Below are 19,543 nucleotides of genomic sequence, written 5' to 3'. Positions count from 1 at the left end.
TGGGTGAAATTATGATACCATGCCAACTTTCAACCTTTTCTGAGTTCATTTGAAATGCTTTTCAATTTCAGGGTCATTTAGCTGAAAAAATCAGTAAATGCATGAAAGAATTTGCTTGCACATAAAATTTCTTCGCGTTTCAAATGCCAAAACATATAACTAGCTACCCTAACTATTACAGAGATTCCCTCCTGGGTGTGAAACACAGAAGAAAGTGATGATAGTGAAGCCGATCACATCCCAGATCTTTGGGTGTGAAACATTTTCTTCGCGCGTGTCCCTTTGCGCCGTAGCCATGGAAAATCTTCATCATTTAACTGGATGCTCAGGTCAATATTCACTGTGAATGGAGCAATTTCATCAAACTTTTCATAATCTCCTAACATGTCTATCTTGTCATCCACTCCCACGATGTTTCTCTTCCCAGAAAGAACTATGTGCCTCTTTGGCTCATCGTACGATGCATCCGCTTCCTTATCTTTTATTTTTCTCGGCTTGGTAGACATGTCCTTCACATAGAAAACCTGTGCCACATCATTGGCTAGGACGAATGGTTCATCTGCATACGCAAGATTGTTGAGATCCACTGTTGTCATTCCGTACTGCGGGTCTTCCGTTACCCCGCTTCGTGTCATATTGACCCATTTGCACCGAAACAAAGGGACCTTCAAACCACATCGATAGTCAGGTTCCCATATGTCCTGTATATAACCATAATATGTTTCCTTTCCTGTCTTGGTTTCTGCATCAAAGCGGACACCACTGTTTTGGTTGGTGCTCTTCTTATCTTGGGTGATCGTGTAAAATGTATTACCATTTATCTCGTACCCTTTGAAAGTCATTATATTCGAAGATGGTAACTGAGAAAACAAGTATAGGTCATCTTCAATAGAGGCATCATGCATGGTACGTGTCTGCAACCAGCTGGTGAAACTCCTGGTTTGTTCATGTGTAATCCAGTGATCAGACCGCTCCAGGTGTTTGGAGCGTAGCAAATTCTTGTGTTCATCCATATACGGAGCCACCAAGGCGGAATTCTGTAAAAGTGTGTAGTGTGCTTCAGTGAGAGAATGTCCGTCCATACATATTATTTGTTCCCCTCCTAGCGCGCCTTTTCCATCCAGTCTGCCCTTATGCCGCGATTCAGGAACACCAATCGGTTTAAGGTCAGGAATAAAGTCAATACAAAACTCAACGACCTCCTCATGTTCATGGCCCTTGGAGATGCTTCCTTCTGGCCTAGCACGGTTATGAACATATTTCTTTAAGACTCCCATGAAACTCTCAAAGGGGAACATATTGTGTAGAAATATAGGACCCAAAACATTAATCTCTTCACATAGGTGAACTAGGACGTGCGTCATGATGTTGAAGAAGGATGGTGGGAACACCAACTCGAAACTGACAAGACATTGCACCAAATCATTCTCTAACCTTGGTATGATTTCTGGATCGATTACCTTCTGAGAGATTGCATTGAGGAATGCACATAGCTTCACAATGGCTAATCGAACGTTTTCCGGTAGAAGCCCCCTCAATGCAACCGGAAGCAGTTGCGTCATAATCACGTGGCAGTCATGAGACTTTAGGTTCTGGAACTTTTTCTCTGCCATGTTTATTATTCCCTTTATATTCGACGAGAAGCCAGACGGTACCTTAATACTGAGCAGGCATTCAAAGAAGATTTCCTTCTCTTCTTTGGTAAGAGCGTAGCTTGCATGACCCTGATGTATGCTGTCTTTTCCGTGCATACGTTGCTGGTCCTCCCGTGCCTCAGGTGTATCTTTTGTCTTCTCGTACACGCCCAAGAAGCCAAGTAGGGTCACACAATGATTCTTCGTCACGTGCATCACGTCGATTGCGGAGCGGACCTCTAGGTCTTTCCAATAGGGCAGGTCCCAAAATATAGAATTCTTCTTCCACATGGGTGCGCGTCCGTCAGTGTCATTCGGAACAGGTTGTCCAACAGGACCCTTTCCAAAGACCACCTTCAAATCCTTGACCATATCATGTACATCAGCACCAGTACGGTGGCGAGGCTTCGTCCGATGATCCGCCTCACCTTTGAAATTCTTGCCTTTCTTTCTTATGGGATGCCTGCTCGGAAGAAATCGACGATGTCCCAGGTACACATTCTTCTTACAATTACCCAAATATATACTGTCGGTATCGTCCAAACAGTGTGTGCATGCGCGGTATCCCTTGTTTGTCTGTCCTGAAAGGTTACTAAGAGCAGGCCAATCATTGATGGTCACGAACAGCAACGCCTTTAGGTCAAATTCTTCCCCCATGTGCTCATCCCACGCACGTACACCTGTTCCATTCCACAGTTGTAAGAGTTCTTCAACTAATGGCCTTAGGTACACATCAATGTCGTTGCCGGGTTGCTTAGGGCCTTGGATGAGCACTGGCATCATAATGAACTTCCGCTTCATGCACAACCAAGGAGGAAGGTTATACAAACATAGAGTCACAGGCCAGGTGCTATGGTTGCTGCTCTGCTCCCCAAAAGGATTAATGCCATCAGCGCTTAGACCAAACCATACGTTCCTTGCGTCATCTGCAAACTCCTTACCGTACTTTCTTTCAATTTTTCTCCACTGCGACCCGTCAGCAGGTACTCTCAACTTTCCGTCTTTCTTACGGTCTTCTCTGCGCCATCGCATCGCCTTGGCATGCTCTTTGTTTTGGAACAAACGTTTCAACCGTGGTATTATAGGAGCATACCACATCACCTTGGCAGGAATCTTCTTCCTGGGGCGCTCGCCCTCGACATCACCAGGATCATCGCGGCTGATCTTATAGCGCAATGCACTGCATACTGGGCAAGCGTTCAAATCATCGTACTCACCGCGGTAGAGGATGCAATCATTAGGGCATGCATGTATCTTCTACACCTCTAACCCTAGAGGGCAGACAGCCTTCTTTGCTTCGTACGTACTCTCGGGAAATTCGTTGTCCTTTGGAAGCATATTCTTTATCATTACCAGCAACTTTCCAAATCCCTTGTCAGATACACCATTCTCTGCCTTCCATTGTAGCAATTCCAATATGGTGCCCAGTTTTTTCTTGTCACCTACGCAATTCGGGTACAACAATTTTTTGTGATCCTCTAACATGCGCTGCAACTTCTTCTTCTCCAAATCACTTGCGCAGTTTCTCTTTGCATCGGCAATGGCTCGACCTAGATCATCAACGGGCTCATCCGATGCCTCTTCTTCAGCTTCTTCCCGCATTGCCGGCTCAGCTTCTTCCCGCATTACCGGCTCAGCTTCTTCCCTCATTGTTGTATCATCGTATTCAGAGAACCCATGGCCAGGATAGCTGTTGTCGTCCTCTTCTTATTCATTGTCTTCCATCATAACCTCTCTTTCTCCATGCTTGGTCCAAACATTATAGTGGGGCATGAAACCGGACTCAAACAGGTCGACGTGAATGGTTCTTGACGTAGAGTAATTGTGATCATTCTTACAGCCAGCACATGGTCAAGGCATAAAATCATCCGCCCGCTTGTTTGCCTCAGCCACAAACAGAAAAGTACGCACGCCATTAATGAACTCGGGAGAGCGTCGGTCATCGTACATCCATTCCGGCTCATCTTCAATACACAGCACCGAAAACACCAAATTAATACAATACATAAAGTTCATACATAAATATCATAACACACTTAAATACAACAAACAAATAACTCTCTAGCTAAAGAATTTAAATGCAACAACAAATGCGATCAAGATCGCAACTAAGGTAACAATTGATCCAACATCATAATGATACCAAGCCTCACTATGAATGGCATATTTTCTAATCTTTCTAATCTTCAAGCGCATTTTCTCCATCTTAATCTTGTGATCATCGACGACATCGGCAACATGCAACTCCAATTCCATCTTCTCCCCCTCAATTCTTTTCAATTTTTCCTTCAAATCCTCGTTTTCTCTTTCAACTAAATTTAACCTCTCGACAATAGGGTCGGTTGGAATTTCCGGTTCAACTACCTCCTACATACAAATATCTATGTCAACTTGATGGGCATAATTTGTCATAAACACGAAATGCGATGAATAGTTTTAAAAGAGAATATACCACATCCGAATCATAACCCGGACGAGGGCCGACGGGGATGGATATCAAAACCATGGCACTATGTATAACAAACAACGTCTGGGTAAGATAATTATACGAGTAACTATATATCCAAATCACACAAACATCAATTTTTTATATAAAACTTCATGAACAAGAGGCTCACCACAAGGTGGTGCCGGCGACGGGAAGTTGCGAGAGATTGACGGTGGTTATGACGGAGATTTAGAAGGTACTAAGTAAACCACACCTACATATGCAAACTAAGTGTTATTTTTGACCTCAAATTGCATATAAATCAAATACTAGCACATATATATATAATTCCTCCCAAATTACTAAACTCAAAAATCAATCACTATGTAAAGCATTGCACGAGCTAATCTAGCAATGAGAGATGAAAGGACAAAGTTGCTAACCTTTGTGATCATTTGAATGGATGGGGGCCTTCAAATCTTGACAAATTTTGGGCAAAATGTGTGATGAGCTTGTGAGGAAGAGGGAAAAGAATAGAGAGGAGAGGGGAAAGGGGAAGAACAGAGCGAGCTCGGGTGGACGAAGGGTCTATGTAGGATGACCTTTAGTACCGGTTCGTGATACGACCCGGTACTAAAGGTGCTGGAAGGGCCCCGGACTGACAACATCCTACCACCACTCACTTTAGTACCGGTTCGTGGCACGAACCGGTGCTAAAGGTTCGCCACGAACCGGTACTAATGAGAGCGGCCGGCTAGCCGTTGGAACCGGCACTAATGCACACATTAGTGTCGGCTCAAATTCAAACCGGCACTAATGTGTTTCACATTTGACCATTTTTCTACTAGTATGGCCAGGCCCGAACGAGAGCCCCTTTTTCTACTAGTGTAGCCACGTATCGGTCAAGGCTTTATGTGAAGCTAGATTCGCAGAAGACTTGCAGTTCAAGGCCTAGTCCACTGTTCAAGTTGCTTACTAGTGTAGCATAGAGTTCTAGGTGGAAGTTCAACTTGACAGTCTCCACTGCAGTACCGGTAGATAAAACAGTGTTTTGGAACCAAAGGCAATTTTTGTGTCCCTCTGGGATCTGGTGGGGGATTGCTGAAATTTTGTCTATTTTGGGCCTAGCCCAATAGCAGTTTCAGAAATTCCTAATAAATCCTAGAGGCTCACGCAACCCATTCGTGCAAGGCATGAGGTGGAACTAAAGTTTAGTCCTATATTACTAGTTTAGAGGGAGTTGGACCTCTTTATAAGGGAGGCTCTTTCTCCACATGTATGAGGATGAGAACAAGAGGGACATCCACGCGCGCTCCTCCTCCGCCGCCCGCCTCGCCACGCCACGCCACGCCAGGCCTCGTCACGACGCGTCGCGGGTTGCAGGAATGAGCCGAGCCGATGTCTAAATTTTTGCCATGCATGACGGGTATACGAAAGGTCACGCGGAAGCTGAAATGTTTTTGCTATAGTGGAGATTGAATACGAACGACGCACCTCTTCGCCTGCTGCCTTTTCGTTTCGTCTCCCTCGTTCTCTTCAGCTCCCAGCACAGCCTCTCGCCTCCTTCTCTTGCGCCTATAAAAGGGAGGTCGATCCTCTCAGAGAGATGCACCAGAACCTCTTCTTCCTATCGCCATAAGTTCTTGAGCACTGCGCTGCTGCTACGTTCTTCCCCATCCCGGCTTGCGGCGTGCACCGCAGGTCAGGACAGTAGGCCTCCGGAACCGCACCTTTTGAGTCCTGTATGGAAGAAGGGTGATAAGGTTTTTGGGGAGCGCTCAGCGCGACTACTGACTTCTTCGTCACGGACGCCCCGGACTCCGACGACTACTTCCCCGACGATGACTACTTCCCCGACGTCGACAACCTCCTCGACGACATGGCTGGCGAGGACACCGACCCCAAGTCCAGTGCTACTGCTGCTGTCCCGTATGTGCTCCTCTCCTTTCTGTTCGAGGTCTTGCCACAGTTCTTGGTTCTGTTGTTTGTCCTAGATGTGTTAGATTCTACTTCATATATGAAACTTGCCCTACTGTCTGCTCTAGATAAGCTTGATTACAGTTCATATATGCCCATGTTATTTACCTTCTCTCTGTCAAATCACATGACTAGTTTTATCCCTGTTATATTAGTCATGCTTTATCTAATATTTCTGTTCATAAAATCATTCTGTAAATTGCTCATATTTCCATCAGATAATTGGTCTATAGAGGTTCAAGTTCCAGGTAAAGGTTACCTGCTCACATCTAATTTTGGTGTGGTTTTCAAGCTGACAAGCTAGCATGGTATGAATTAGATGTGCTTACTTTTTTTTGGCGAGAAAATTAGATGTGCTTGCTAGGATTGAGGATGCATCTGGAAGGGTCGTCGACTGAAATATATGCAACTATATATTATATGGGTAAGTATGCATATCATATTACCGCTGATGGTTCTTCGATGCTAAAAGACTAGCTAGCAATATCATCATTGTGCCTGTGATGTCAATATGTGCACTTTTGTTGGCAAGGAGATGCTGGGGATATCACACCTTTCCTGAATAGTTTAGCACATGATGCAAATATGTTTGTCAGGTACAAAGAATGCCATTGAACTAAGCATGCACCCGATAGGGCACTCAATGAATTATATTTGTGATGATATGTAGAGTGCCATTTCGGTATTGTAACTGTACAGTTGTTAATGCACTACGTGCTTTATGCATTATAGTCTCTAAAATTCATCATTATGTTACGTAAGTCACAATTGTATGCACTAAAAAATTTCGCAGCAACATGCAGAGTCTCATTCAAATAGTTGATCCTCAATGCTCATATTTCTGCAAATATGTCACCTCAGCATGCAATCATGCACGAGAAAGAGACCGTCTCGACAAGCAATCATGTATGGGAAAACAACGTGCGGAGTCTCACTAAAATATGTCACCTCAACATGTAATCATGCACGAGAAAAGGACCACCTCAACAAGCAATCATGCATTGAAAATACATTTGTTTATGCAACCTTTATTCAATAAAGATAGTAAAACAATAGAATAACTAAATACAATAAAGCATATCAATTTTTATTTCCAATTCATATTGTATATTTTAATATTCATCTTCATACAACCAAATAGCACCTAAATATATTACAACCAATTCCCGCAGCAACGAGTGGGGTATCATCTAGTATTTTTCAACAACTTTTCCCCGGGGTCAAAAAAGTTACCATGGTATTTGTACATGAGTTATTAGTTCTATTGTGCGTAAATTATCATGCTATTTACACAAAAAGTTATTGAAGTATATTTTTCAACAACTTTTTCTTGAGTCAAAAACTTACCGTGATGTTTGTATAGAAGTTATCACGCCTACGCTTTGGTAAATACCATATTATTTGCAAAGAAGCTACCGGGAGTATTAAAAAAACTTTTTCTCAGGTCAAAAGTTACTGTGGTATTTATACATGAGTTGTTAACTCTGTTGTGTATATATTACCATTTTATTTACACATAAGTTACCGGAGGTATGTTTTTCACTAAAAAGATTTCCCCGAGTCGAAAGTTACCAAGGTGTTTATTCATAAGTTGCCAGCTCTGTTGTGCATATCTTCTTCTTCCTCTCTCTCTCTTCTCTCTCTCTATATATATATGTGTGTGTGTACCACACGATTGCAGGCCACCGCCATGTTCATGCCGGCACAAAGGCTTACCATCTCATTTGGTAGCGAGCGGTTGACTAATGTTTTGTTATTGAGCTTGCCATTGTCACCAAAAATGGAGTCATCGTCACACTTACCAATGATGTGGGGACGCAGATGCTGACGAGTGAGTCGATGTATGACATGTGCGTGTCCTTGCCACTTTCCCACGAACACGAGAAAAAAAATTGGTCTCTGCGGACACTGGAAACAACCATCCACACATTGTGTACCTTCGGCGGAGATGGTGCGAGATTGGAGGGCATATGCCTGGACATGGTTTGGGAAGCACCGGCCGGGATGCTGCCTAGGTGGTGCGGAATGGTGGTCTTGCTGAGTGGTAGAGCAGCACCAAGGTTCTTAGGGCATCTTCAGCCGTTGGCCCCCCCGTGGGCGTCTAAAATCGCCGCTCGGGGATGAGCCGGCGCAAAAATTGGGTCTGGGGGCGAGTTGGTCCCCAGCCGCCGGCCCCAGGGCCGCCCCAGGCACGTTTTAAAATAAAAAAAGCTTGGCGAAGTTCGGCTTAAACACGATAAATTTCGGCCAAACACGATAAATTTCGGCATATTTCGGCGAAGTTCGCGGATTTTCATTACATAGCACATATACATAAACTAATCTATTGGAAAAACCGGCTGAAGTCGCCGCCGTCGCCGCCATCGTCGTCGTCGGTCTTCTCCTCCTTGACGCGGGCGCCCCCGCTGGACCCCTGCCCGGCGTGCCATGGCGGACTGGTGGCGGCGCATCGTCGTCGTCGTCGTCGCTGTCGCAGATGACGACGACTCCGCCTTCGTCGCGGCCGCGTCGACGCTACGCGAAGCGAAGCAGGGCGGCGCGCTGGCGCTCCTTCGCCTTCTCCAGGCGCTCCTTCTCCATCGCTATGGAGTCTCTGCGCGCTCATTCCAGGGTCGCGTCGTCGTCGTCGAGCTCCGTCGTCACCGGCGCGGCCGGCTCCTTCTTCACCGGCGCGAGCCCCAGCTCCGTCTTTGGCTTGACGAAGCGCGGAGGAGGAGCCGACGAGTAGGCGCGCCGGCCGCCCTCGTTGATGACGATGCCGGCGCTGCGAGTGCGTCGGTCGAGCGGCGTCTCCGCCGCGGGCTCTACCTTGACGCCGAGCAGGGCCGGAGTGCCGGAGGAGTGCGATGAAGATCGGGAGGAGGAAGAAGAGGGGGAGGACCCGAACCTCCTTGGCGCCCATGGCTCGGCGCGTCGGTGCTACGCCGGGGCGGCCGCCCTCGCCGGGTACGCCAACGGCGGGTCGTTGCCGCCCTCGAGGTACGTCAGCACGCCCTCGAGTGTGCGGCCGGGGACGCCCTACCACAGGTGGCGTCCCTCGCTGTTCTGCCGGCCGCCAACCACCGGCGCGCCGTTGATGGACGCCAAGCGCTGCTGCTGGCGGCGCTCGAAATACGCCGCCCAAGCCGCGTGGTTGTCGGCGGCGTACTGGGGGAGGGAGAGTTGGGCGTCGGTGAGGGAGGCGCGCACGACCTCGACTTCCTCGGCGAAGTACTTCGGCTTCGCCACGACGTCGGGCAACGGGGGAATGGGCACTCCCCTGGCGTTGAGCCTCCACCCCGTCGGCCCGGCGCGTATGTCCGGCGACGCCGGGATGTTCGCCTGGAATAGGAATCAGGACTCCTGTTCGCGGAGCGAACGGCGGCCGAAGCCGTTGGCCGCCGCCTCGTCTTTGGGGTAGCGTTCCGCCATGGCGACGGGCTCGGGAGAGGTAGAGAGATAGAGAGAGGGGCTGGGCGGCCGCGCTCGGGAGAGGTAGGGAGAGGGAGGAGCTGGGCGGCGGCGAGGGGCGGGGCTGGTGTGGGCACAGGCGAGTGCAGGCCACCGGCTATATAGCCGCGCCGCACCCGTGTGTACGCGTGTGAGGGAGGGGAGGCGTCGGCGCGCCGTCCCATGACGCGCCGCCCGTGAGGAATCAGTGGTAAGGCTGACCGGCGGCAGCCTTGGCATTGATTCTTCGCGGGAACCAAGGCCGTTGGGGGAAGACGAGGCGCCGTGTCGCTGACGCGGCGGGCCCGCGGCTGTTTCGCGTCAAAACAGTTTGCCCCGGGGCCCCCGGGCGCCCCAGCGCGCCGGGTTCGGCCTGGGTCCACCGGCGCTGTTTTCGACTCAGGCCGACGAAAATCGGTCTCCTGAAAACACGACTGAGCCGTTTTTTTAACGCCAGTGTGAAAAAATTGTTTGGGAAGGCCTTCCTGAAGCGCGGCTGGAGATGCCCTTATACATCAACGGGTGGTAGAGAACCTCCGACATCACACGCTCGAGACATGGTTACGCTGGTGTCGCCGATATGCGCACTTGAGATACTCATGTCGTCTTCATTGTTCGACTCGGGGTGGGCCAACACCGATATCATCCACACACTCCCGGCATGCGACCACGCTGGTGTCATCTGCAAGCGTGTGGTGGGGCCATGCCACATTTTTATAATGGGTTTGCGTGGAGGTAGCACCAGCGACGTTGACACATGCTCCAGATGGGAGAGGATGCGATGGTGGTTGGATAGAGAAAATATGTGGAGGGCAGAGGCAGCTGCCAGAGGAAAGAGGGAATAGTAGGGCATTGGAGTTTTTCGGGTTCGATTTTGGGATATAGAGGGACATAGAGGGAGAAGGTGTGTGTGTGAGAGAGAGAGAGAAAGAGTAGGTGAGCTGCATGATGAGGTGGTGAGGTCAATGGTAAAAGCAGACCATGTGGACCAAACCACCCAAATTAGTAAGTATGACCATTGTTGATAAAGTTAAGCGATGGAAAATGTACTTTTCTCTTAGATAAATAGTAAGTATGACCAAAATGGCAGACATCGAATCACAAAAATGAAGAATAGCGACCGGAAATCGGCAATGGCTCCTAGGTACATATGCACACATTGTCTAATTACACATTTTGAAAAATTGAAAAAACCCGAACAAAAATCTCGCGTGTATATCCGGACATTTTATGTGTATTTATCTTTTTTACACAAGCCACAAAAAACGCCGTTTTTCACCGAAAACTTTGTGCACGTACATAGAATGTCCGGATATACCTGCGGGATTTTTGTTCCAATTTTTTTATGTTTTCAAAATGTGTATTTAGACAATGGGTGCATACACACCTAGGAGCCAAAACACCGCGTCCAATAGCGACATAATAATGTATATAGGTGTGCCGTCCTAAGGATTGCAATGTGTTTAGTGGAACACGACATTTTAGTCGATATATTGTTATTGCATGTGGTGAATTTACGAAATGAAGCTTTGCAACTACAGTTACGTATTGTTGTGTACCTATATACGTCTAAATTGCACATGGTATTTTCTAAGAAAAAATAACTATCAATTCATTTATATTCTAAATTGACACCTAATGCTCACGTTAAGCCACATCACTTTAAAATGAATAAATAGTTAGATTATATTTTCCCCTCAAAAAACAAGTTCAATTATATTAAGGATCAACAAAGTCCAGTAGATCTTGACAGAAGGAACCTATGAACAATCATATCCATTGGTTAAAAAATACTCCCTCCGTTTCTTTTTAGTCTGCATATAATTTTTCTCTATAATTTTTGTCTGAAGTCAAGTATCTCTATTTTGACCAAACTTATAGAAAAAAGTATCAACATTTACAATGTCAAAGGAATGTCTTTAGATTCATTATGGAATGTAGTTTCATATTATGTATATTTGATATTGTAGATGTTGATAATTTTTTTATACAAATTTGGTCTAAGTTTGTAAAGTTTGACTCGACCCAAATCTTATATGCAGAGTAAAAAGGAACGGAGGAAGCACATCCCTTGGTCAAATGACATCTCTTCGTGAAAAGACCAAATAATGTCTTTTCATGGAAAGACACGTCTTTAAAATGATGTCTCTTTGTGAAAATATATATTAGAATATATATTTTTTACAGAAGCACAATCATTGTTAGTGTGCGACTAGCGCCTAGCCAATTGAGATCTCTTAATGAAGCCACAACACCATAATCTGCGTTATTTTGTGCATTTCCATCCTTCAAACGTGTTTTTCATGCCTGTGTTGCTAGGCAATTCCTAGTCCAGGTCGATGGTTAACAAGCAAACGACACCCCTACCACAAAGTGCAACACATTGTATTCAGCCGCCCTAGTTCAGCTTTTCCAGCGTGTGTTCTACAATCTTCCATCAACTGAGTTTTTCTGTGTTTCTTTCTTCCTTCGATTTTTTCAGTTTCCTTTCCCTCTTTTCTCTCTCTTTTTTTAGTTCTATTTTCTCCTTTTAGTTTCATATACAGTTTTTTGTAATCTGGAACATTTTATAAAATGCAGGAATGTTTTCAAATATTTGTATAGTTTTCGAAATTTTGAACATCTTTAGAAATCTGAGAAGTTTTTGCAAATTCAAAGACATTTTTAAATAAGGGAACATATTTAAAATTCATGAATATTTTATTAAATTTGGACTTTGTTTTAAATAAATTAGCATTTTTCTAAATTTGAAACAATTTCAAAACCCATTTTTTAATTCAATACGTGATTTGTAAATTTTGGAACATTTTTTTAGAATTCTTCGTCCTTTTTGAAAATCGGAACAAGTTCGAATTCATGAACATTACTTGAAATTTGGAAAGGAATTTGAAATCCATGAACATTTTAATATTAGTATTAATTATTTGAAACTGGAACATTTTGTTAGTTGGTGAAATTTTTTGAGTTCAAGAACATTATTTATTTTTGGAAATATTTTTCTAATTCATGATCATTTTTTGAAATCCCTAACTTGAAAAGATAACCAAAAAATTATCTATTTATTGGGTATGCGTTTGCAGGGGCCCGAGAGCTTTGCTTACAGCGAGTCAATGCGGCACTCCCGCCTCAAGGAGTTTCCTCACTATACCGGCCCTGTCGGTTTCCCTACTGGTTTTTATTTTTGGTTTTGAGTTCATTTCTTACATTTTTCAGCTTTTCGTCAACATTTTTCCGTGTTTTTATTTTTCTTTGTATTTATATATTATTTTTTACCTTTTACCTTTTTCTTCCATTTTCACATGTTCATTTTATTTTATTTTCAATACATGTCTACTTTTTTCAATACATGTGTACCATTTTTTATACGCGCTGAATATTTTTGGAATACAAGATGTACATTTTGTCAAAAACATGCTCTGGACATTTTTCTTTTCCAGAATACATGTCAAATGTTTCTTCAAATACTAGCACAAATATATCTTTAAACTAGGCAAACATTTTCTGACATTCTATAAACATTTTTCAAATTTCACGAATATTAGTTTTGAAACAAATGATTTTCGTTTTTCAAATGCCATGGACAATTTTTGAAAGGAATTTTTTTTTTGAATTACACGAACATTGTTTTGCATTGCATAATTTTTTTGAATACCATAAACATTTATTTTTAATTTTTTGAACAATTTTGTAAGTGTCACCAACATTTCATAAGTTATTTTTTGTATTACGTGTGAATGCTTTTTGAATATGCATTGAATGTTCTAGGAATTTAAGCATAATATGTTTCCATTTCAAAAATATGTTAATTGTAAGAAAAACAATTTTTGCTGGGGATCAAGGGCTCCTCCCGTGTTGGGCAGGCCCATCCAGTTCTTCCTTGAGGTTTTTAGTACACTAATTAAGTACTTTTTTCAAAGATCACTCTCACCTCCTCAGGTTGCAATAAGTGACGCACTGCATGCCGCGCGCCACTTGTCATATCCTGGGAGTTTTACCTTTTTGTACATCCGTTTATACAGAATGTTTTATTTCTTAATCGTGTGTCCAAATCTCGAACCGTTTTCACCATTGGATTCCTCGCGCCGAGATCTTTAAAACTAGATCCTATGTTGATAGGTTTTAACAAACTTTTTTCTCACGAAAAACACGAAGCGGAAAAACCGAATCGAAAGAATATGTTTTTCCTTTCTGAAAGAGGCACGGTCGTGCCTCTCGCTGAAGCAAAATCGTGCCTCTCGCAAAAGGAAAAACTAGAAAATACGTTTTTTTTTCTGAGAGGCATGGTCGTGCCTCTCGTGAAAGCATAACTGTGCCTCTCACGGAAGAAAAAAAACATAAAACACGTTTTTTTCCTTTCCGAGTGAAGAAAACAGAAAACAAGTTTTTTTTCTGTTTCCAAGCATGCCTCTCGCGAAAGCAAAACCGTATCTCTTGCAGAAGGAAAAAACATGTTTTTTCGCACAAAAAAAATCTGATTTTTTTTGTCCAAAAGCTGAGGAAGACCGGTGAAAAACCAAAAAGTCAAAAAAACCCAGAGAAAACCGTTTAAAAGCCGAAAACGTGTGCGAAACAAATAAAAATAAAAACAAAATCCGGAGGGAGCGCGTAAAGCGCGATATGTGGCGGCGGCTAAGAGCGCGCCAAGTGGCACGCTCTTAGCTCACCCAAGTGATCGTTGGGAGGCTTTCGAAGGATCGCTCACCAACTAGTTGCTCTCGAGACGTAGCGCAGTCTCTTTACAAGCACCCGCTCAGAATGGGCCGCCCTAGCTGTAACCACTTGCCTTTAGATCTGTTTTTTCCTCTTCCATTTTTATTTCAAATTTTCAAAAAAGCAGACATAAAAAGGAAAAGTTTACAGAAATGATAAACACGTATTCGGAAAATATTAAACATGCATTTTTTAATATCCTTATCTATAGAAATAGTAAAAATGTGTATCGAAAAACTGGACATCAAAATACACGTTGGAAAAAATGTTAGTCTTGTATCAAAAACACATTGACACTATTTAAAAATAGTGGTCAGCGTGTTTCTAAAAAACATGTTGAACTTGTACTCGAAAAAGTGTTCATATTTATTTTAAGAAAAAAAATTACAATGTCTATCAATAAAACATTTCACGCAAAGAAAAAGGGGAAAATGATGAAAAAAGATAAAGAAACATAAAGAAAGCAAAGAAAATAAAAAAAATGAAAAACCAAGGAAGAAAGAAAAGAAAACCTAAGAAAAAAGGGAAGAAACCTTTGTAAAACCAGTGGAAAAATAAAATAAAACAAAGAAAGCCGGATAAAACCAAAAAAGAAACAAAAAACTGAAGAAAAAGGAAAAGAAAGGACCCACAAAATAAAAAAACTGGAAAGCAAAGAAAATACAAAGAAATGAAAAGAAACCAGTGGAAGCCGATAAAGAAACGAAGAAAATCGTTAAAAATAATAAAATCAAAGATAAAATAAAAGCAGACAAACAAATAAAACCATTGAAGAAACAGAGAAACACGAAAGAAAAAAGGGGAAATTGAAAATGAAAAAACAACAGGCGAAACGTGCGACCATACAAACTACATATGACTAAGCGGAAACTATATCTCGCTCATATCTATAGTTTTTACATTCACAAACATTTTTAGTACATATGATTAACATTTTTAAGTGTTACATAAATATTTTTTCATATCCAACAGTAACATTTTTCCGTATACATATTAAAAAATTTCAAATACAAGATAAATATTGTTCAAAATATATATTTAAAATATTTCGAAATATGAACTTAATTAAATAGAAAACTATAAAACCAAATTCAAAACGTACAGAAAAAATGAAGAAACGCGCATAATTTCATCATGACATCCGCAAGGACCCGCAGCCGCCCAAAATGGGCCCTCCTAGATGGGACCACATACCGCATTTTTTCTCTTATTTTTTATTTAAAATTATAGCTTTTGTTTTTTATATATAATTTTTACTTTTCTTAGATTTCGTAATGTTTTTATATAAGTATTATCAAAATTACTTTATATACAGAATTTAAAAATGTTAGTCATGTACTTAAAAATGTTAAGCATGCAAAAAAATGTTCCTAATATATACGAAAAAATTAAAATGCCTATGAAAAGAGTAGACTTCAAAACATATATATGAAAAAAAATCAATACTGTATTTGAATAATGTTAAACATGTATACAAAAAATGTTCCTAATGAAAAATATATATACAATGTGTATGAAAGTATAAGAAAATGTACAAATATGTATGGAAAAATTAGACATAAAAAGTTATGCTAAAAAATACTAATTACGTATTTAAAAAAATTATTACCATAAAAATATATTCAGCGTATTTTTGAAAAATTGTTGACCATTTATTCGAAAAAGTGTTCAATATTTTTTAAGAAATGTGTATACCGTGTATTTGTGAAATGTACAACGTGTTTGAAAAAGATGTTTCAGATGTAAACCGAAAATATTGATTGTACATAAAAAAATTAGGAATGTGTTGAATAAAGAGGAAAAATGATGAAAAGCGAGAAAGATACATAAATAAAGCAAAGATAACCTCAGATAAACCAAATGAAACGAGGAAAAAAACCCAAGTAGGAAACAAGAGAGAACTGAAAAAAACAAGAAACCTTTGAAAAACCAATGCAAAAAAGAAAGGAAACAAAGAAAACCAGATAAAACTGAGAAAAGAAACAAAAAAATAAAGAAAGAAAAAACCGATAAAACTCATGAAAGAAACATTGAAAAGCAAATAAAAATAAAAAAAGAAATCAGTGAAAACCAATGAAGAAACAAAGAATACTGGTGAAAAAAATCATAAAACCATAGAAAAAAAGCCAAAAAGAAACAAAGAAAACCATTGAAGAAACAGAGAAACCTGAAAGGGAAAAAAACAGAAGATACCAAGCGAACAGAATGTGCAAGCGAACAAACGCACGAAAAAAGGCCATGACAGTACTATAGCAAATAGGAAAAACTTATTTATTTTTATTTTTTTAGAAAAGGAGGATGTACCCCCGGCCTCTGTATATGGACGATGCATGTAAGCATTTTATTAATTATTTATAAAGACCATACAAGGTGATACATCAATAAGCCTGAAGCCATCATCTTGGCAATGCCTGTTGCTACACCTATCCCCTCGATGAAGGTGTGACGAATGTCTAGGCCTAATACCAAACAGACATCGCATAAAAACTTAACATCTAAAGCCGGATGCCCCATCCAAGCCACTACCTGGACTGGGTCACACACCGGTCCAGCACACTTCCAATGAGCACCGCACGCTGCAAGGGCCGTCACGTCCATCTTCCATCTATCCATCCTCAGAGCAGGACTGATGCACCGACCTTGCCAGGCCTCTCTGCCATCGATGCCACCACGACGACAGACAGCGTCGTCCTCCTGCGCGAGTCCGCCAAACCGCATCGAACGCCGGGACTCCACTGCGCCACGCTGCCGAGATCCGTCGGCGTCGATGCGTATGACGAAACACCGCTCCACCTTCTAATCCAGGTTGCCGCCAACGCCCTCCCAACGGTGTCCATAGTCACACAGCTCCCAAGGCGGTGCCTTCAAGAAGGAAACGACGCCGAAGGCGCCGTCGCCACCCACCGCAGTTAGGGCTTTCACCCGGGAGACAAATGACGCGGTGAAAGTAGAAGCAGATCAGATGAGCGTCTCCATGGAGAAGAAAGCGGCGCCCTCGGGCGTCGCCGTTGCCGCAGCCAAAAGGTCGACTAGGGATTTCTCCCGATCTGAATACTCACCTCCAACTTCGTTCGCATCGAGGATCGGCAAGCCTTGCGACCTAGATCCGTACGGAGAAGCACACCTAGTAGGGGACAAAGGCTACAAGGCGTCCCGATCCAGATCAGGCATCGCCGGGTGAGCCCAACCGCCGGTGTCCTGAACGGCCGGAAGGATCAGACGGAACAGCCAGGTCCGATCCATGGGCTTACCCCGGATCGCCGCACCGGCTGACCGCACAGAGGCAAGCTCCTCCGAACGGTCGGACAGATCTGGCAGATCCGATCCATGCGCCTGCCCGAGCGCGAGAAGCTCCCCGCCGCCACCTTCCTTGGCTGCGTCCAAGGCCTGCCCGGCGCCAGCCTCTGGCGGCCAGGAAAGGAGGAGGCGCGGGGAAGTCTAGCGGCGGCGGCGCGAGATGGCCCCCGTGTCGCCCTAGTGGGGTTGACGTGGGGGTACGACATCCTTCTTCAAAGACAAAGGATCCGCCAGACAAAACAAATATATCTAGGGAAAATGCCAGTACACAACTTGTTTGCCCACTCCCAGGTCTACCCACCACTATTTGGATGGCGATCAATTTGATCAGAATGGATTCGATCAAGCCTATATATATGCACCCCCCCCCCCCAGTCCATCGGTCGATTTTCTTTCAAATTGTCCACCGATCGATTTTATCAGCTTTCAAATGAATGTACGGATAATCTAGCTAAGTTCTCCCTGTTTTTAGATGCATGGAGACATGTTTGGCTTCTTCAGCCACATGATATATTGTAACAATACCTATGATCCTAAGAATCATAGTTTTCCCACAAAAAGATGCATGCACGGATTAGCAAGCGGTTCTTTATGACCTGATTAGAGCACCTCCGACATAGCTAATTTGATCCCCTATGATGTCTAGCTCAGGCCCACACTTTATTTGATTGTGTGCACAACTGTCCCCCTCATATAGAAACCCTCATATTCATATAATCACACACAACAAAGACCCAACACCACCCAGATAAATTTAACACATAGCCTTCACATAGCAAGTTCAACATAGAACCAGATATAGCAAGTTCAGATACATAAATAGTTTGATAGCTTGATACGATCTACAATTAGAGAATACTAGATGGTGGTAGATAAGGTTAAAATCACAACTTACTCACCCTCCCCCTTGGCGTCTCTGGAGTAGTGGTGGTATACGTCGAAGTCCTTGCCATACATGTCGGTGTCCAAAGGATCATCGTTGTCGTTGGAGGTGCCATCAGGGAGGACACAGACCGCGACGAGCTTTCGCCTTGTACATCAACACGACCAACATAGGGCTAAGCGAAGGGCCAGCTCCTCGGCTAAGTCCGCTGCGAGGGCGTCCCGGTCCATGGAGTGAGGTTCGTTCGGACGAGGTGCCGCTATCGGATCTGGCCAGGGTGGTTACGGACAATAACGAGAGGAGGGGAGTGGAACTGGAACTGACAAGAGAGCGGGGAGCGGACTAACTAGGGTTTTGTTTTTTGAGGAGTGACTATGTGGTTTAGTCTGGAAAAGGGTTTTTGTCGACTAGGACGGCCCGACATGGGTGAATTTTGCGTGGCGGCCACTTCGAACCGCCTTAAATCTGCCTTATATATGAGATGGATTTTATGGATGCCAGACAAGACAACCCAGACAAATGGGTTGTGTTTAAGGATCCGATTGGATGGGCATTTTAGTTTCGAACGGTGTTCGGCTTGTCCGTCCAAAAGCTTAAGGGGGAAATGGGGCCGGGTTTAAGACACTCCTCGATCAATTTGATCAACCTACAGAGTGGAGTGGAATAGATTGATTGAAAGACTACTTAATTAGCGGTCGCACATCACAAGGATTTGATTAGAAGATTACTTAATTAGCGGTCGCACATCACAGGGATTCCTGTCGGTTTCGCGATCGTCAGTCGAGATCGATAGCAGGGGTGCAGGGCGCAGCGGCGGACCACACCAAAGCAGAAAAGAAGCATCCAGCAGCCAGGGCTAATTAAAATACTGAATAATTATGTTTTTTGCTTTCGTTACAAAGCCCTAATTTCTTGATATAGAATATATACACAATATATTATGTTTTTTTCACCCATTCTATCGTACATTGTTTTTGATATAGCTTACCACTCATGCCAAGTGTTTTTTTCACCCATTCATCTTTGCAATAACAATACTAAATAATTATATATTTTTGTGTCCATCCTTAATGTATATGTGCATAACTTTTTTTTTCAAACGTCCCTTCTGCTATTGGATTGTTTGGGTGACATAGTCAACCTATATAACGCATCAATATAGTTGCTTTGATCAGAATCAAGGTT

This window comes from Triticum urartu, chromosome 4 (genome assembly GCF_003073215.2).
Source record: "Triticum urartu cultivar G1812 chromosome 4, Tu2.1, whole genome shotgun sequence".
Taxonomy (NCBI): Eukaryota; Viridiplantae; Streptophyta; class Magnoliopsida; order Poales; family Poaceae; genus Triticum; species Triticum urartu.
Note: the sequence above shows the minus strand (reverse complement) of the source record.